Raw genomic sequence first — 4,033 nt, 5'->3', positions numbered from 1 at the left:
GTTGTATTGAATGTTATTGTCTGTGTTTTTTATTGTTTGTGTTGTTGTTGCGTGAATGTCACCGTCTCTTTATTGTAAAACACTTCAGCATCGAATCTGGCTCGTTTGAAACAGTGTTTAGATACGAGCACACACGTACTCTCTCTCTCTCTCTCTCTCTCTCTCTCACACACACACACACACATACACACAGAACCCTCCCCACCCTCTGTCTCACACATTACTCCATATAAAATCATTTTTTTTTTGTCTGTCGTTAGATTTTGTTTAATCAGTGATCAGTTGTGTATGTTGATGGAAAACAAAATCAGTGTGTAGATGTTGACTGGATAGATAGATCGATCGATCGATAGATAGATAAATAGATAGGTAGATAGATAGATAAGGTAGATAGATAGATAGATAGATAGATAGATAGATAGATAGATAGATAGAGAGATAGATAGATAGAGAGAGAGAGAGAGAGAGATAGACAGAGAGAGAAAGAAAGGAAGATAGATAGATAGATAGATAGATAGAGAGATAGATAGATAGAGAGAGACAGACAGACAAACAGACAGATAGATATATAGATAGATAGATAGATAGAAAATAGAGTGATTTATTGAGTGGAGTATTGAGTGGGGCTGTTGAGTGAGGGTCTTGAGTGAGGGCGTTGAGTGGAATGTTGAGTGGAATGTTGAGTTGAGTTGCAGACTTTATTCCATGTTCTCATTAATAAAGAGTACAATAGGGAGCATTCGTCTACATATCACATGGATAATTTCAATTAATCGGACTTATTTTTAAATAGCCATGTTAAGAGCCGAACTTAAATGTAATCCATAGACCTCAACAACTTATGAAATAAGCTAGACCAGAGTTATTCCCCTTGTCTAACTCTGCTTCAAAGATTTTAAAATGTCTTTCAGTCGTATCGTTTCTGTTGCAAGATTCTTCACGTGACAACGTGTGTTGAAACAGATGTTGTTATGTTTGGGGATGACCACCACCAAGTATAAGGATATCTTAGTTCTATCCTTTATACATACATGCATACATACATACATACATACAGGGTGTTCAAAAAGTCTCTCCGCAATGAATTTTCTTTCATCTTGCGCATCACCATGGCGCTAATTCAAGAGGTTTTCAGTGAACGGATTATTTCGAACGGACTTTGGCCACCAAGATCACCTGATTTAACACCGCCAGAATCTTTTTCTTTCTGGGGAGAAAATAAAGGACCAGTGTAGTAGAATCGCACGAAAACCATTAAATACTTACTGCGGAGCGACTTTGTGAACACTCTGTATATATATATATATATATATATATATATATATATACGTTCAAAAAAGGAAAAAAACACAAAAAAAAACAACAACAAAAGCAACAACGTGAGGACGTGATACACATTGTGTTACTGGACGCTCGGGAAAGGAAAGAAAGAGAATTTGACGTTTCGAGCGGAGCTCTTCGTCGGAAACAAAGGAAAGTCCAAAGAAGGGGAAGACGGAGGAAGAAAAAATCGCCAATGATATCCACGAGGTTACTTACTCTTTTTCTTTTTCAGTCGTTACTGGAGCGACGCCTTGAAGGGTTTTAGTCGAAGAAATCGGCCCCAGGACTTATTCTTTGTAAGCCTAGTACAAGTGTGTGTGTGTGTGTGTGTGTGTGTGTGCGACAGGCTTCTTTCGGTTTCTGTCTATAAAATCCACTCAAAAAACCTCGGTCGCCCGAGGCAATTGTAGAAGACGCTTACCCAAGGTACCACACAATAGAATTGAACCCGGAAGCATGTGGTTGGGAAGCAAACGCATATATCCCTCACCCACCTGGACAGGACGCCGTTCCATCACAGATTTTCTCATTTTTACCAGCTGAGTGGACTGGTGCAACGTGATATGAAGTGATTTGTTCAAGAACACAATGAATTGCTCCGCCCAGGAATCGAAACCACAAACTTATGATCACTAAACCATAAGCACCTCCGCACACGCACTCAGCCACACACACTCATTGAATTTAACTATACTGATAATTTCAAGGGAAATAACCCCGCAGAAAAACTTTAAAGAGTGACCTCCCCTACAAATCCACTTCGCTTTTTGTTAGCTTTGACATTGAATAGCGACCAGACCACTTTTCTCTCGTTTATTAATAATTCTGTACGGAAACGCATGCAGGCTACAAGATCTAGTTTCCTTTTCCTCACACCTGATTGAAAATATTTTGAATATTTTGTAAGGTAGACAGACTGTCGATTATATTCGATTTTCTCTGCAATTTTCACCTGAAAGCTCTGTATAGATGTTTCATTCTTTGAGATAACAGTACACAGTTATGGAAACGATATCCGTGCGTGTGTGCGTGTGCGCGTGCGTGTGTGTGTGCATGTATGTATGATATATGTATGTGTATATATGGGTGTATGTATTGTGTTTGTGTGTGTGTGTGTGTATTACCTCTTACTTTTACTTTATATATATATATACAAAAATTCTTCGCTTTACTGAAATAACGCGTTCTTGAAAATCTAGCCGTAAAGCGAAATTCCGTAATACGAAATAGATTTACCTATTGATTTTCATATTATCAGGTGAGATTTTCATTCTTAAAAGACTTTTTTGAAAAGCTGCAGATTCACCGATATCTTTCTCTTGGATTATGGACAACTGTAGGTAATGCCGAGTCAAGAATCTTGCATCAGAGTCACAACGAAACAACTAGAGCCGGATCCGAACGGAGGACCCATGAGTTGGTAGACGGTCTCTTTTTACAGCCCACAATTTGTCTTCTTCACATAACTCTAAGCGAATACAATTTACACACACACACACACACACACACACACACACACACACTAAAGAAAGGGAACTGGAATTCCTTTGATCATCGGTTATTTCGATCAGGGTCGACCTGGTGTTAAAACAAAAACAGATCTTCGTCTCTAATATTACTTTTATCAAAAAAAATGCAAGAAGTCGAAGGTTCTGGTGAGGATCGAACTCACGACCTTCTGCTTTATTTTTATGTTTATTACTCTATTCTTCTTTTTTTTCTTTTATTTGTTTCAGTCATTTGACTGTGGCCGTGCTGGAGCACCGCCTTTAGTCGAACAAATCGACCCCGGACGTTGTATAATGCGGTCCCAGACTACAGGCACGTAAGAAAAAGACGTGATGGCCTCGGTTGGACTGCCTTTAATCGCAGGTCTGTTCGATGACGAATGACCTGGGTATAAACAAGTTAAATAATTGAGAAAGGCATGCATGTCACAACCTCACTTATCCTTCTACCCTTCAGTTTTATACATACACGAACGCGTTCACACACACACACACACACACACACACACACACACACTTATACACAGGTACACAAAACGCGTCAGTCTGTATGGGGTCGTTCGATTAAAGTCCAAGATTTAGAAAAATCAAACTGGAATTCTTTTGATCATGGATTTGCTCAATCAGGATTGACCTGGGGTTAAACAATAATCCCCACATCAACCATTCCCACCACCAGTACCAGCACCACCACACCGCCGCCACCATCATCACCATCGCCATCGTACTGATGTACAAGGATTCTGGTAACAAGGATAGAACTTTGTTTCAGAAATTTCGATATTTAATAAAAAAAATTAAAAAAAAAAGTTAAAAGTATGTTTTTTTTTTAAAAAGAAAAAGCCTGCAGGTTCCGGCGAGGATCGAACTCACGACCTTCTGCGTGTAAAGCAGATGTGATAACCACTACACCACGGAACCGCTGATTGAAATTGTCAAGTTACTGGCTATATTAAGCTATTATTAAAATAGTTTCAATAACTCATTGATTTTACTACCGTCAGCTGTTTGGTGATCTTGTGGCATTGACACGTCTACATACATAGTTGTAACGAAACTCAGTATTGTATTTAATAACAGCAGATCGATAAACATCACAAAACAAAATGTATCTGTTCATAATACTACTGGCGACCACCATTTTACGTTACAACGAGACCACGTGATACAATTGGTGGCCATATTTTTTGCATCCATGAAAC

General features: G+C 38.9%; 1 non-coding gene across 1 annotated transcript; it reads right to left on the bottom strand.

Moving 5' to 3' along the window:
- Positions 1-3,679: 3,679 nt before the first annotated feature.
- On the bottom strand, positions 3,680-3,752 carry Trnav-uac (transfer RNA valine (anticodon UAC)). The gene has a single exon. It is a non-coding gene; the product is annotated as a tRNA-Val (tRNA).
- Positions 3,753-4,033: the final 281 nt, after the last annotated feature.

This window comes from Octopus bimaculoides, chromosome 19 (genome assembly GCF_046866305.1).
Source record: "Octopus bimaculoides isolate indiv1 chromosome 19, ASM4686630v1, whole genome shotgun sequence".
Classification (NCBI taxonomy): Eukaryota; Metazoa; Mollusca; class Cephalopoda; order Octopoda; family Octopodidae; genus Octopus; species Octopus bimaculoides.
This window is presented reverse-complemented; position numbering and strand designations above follow the sequence as displayed.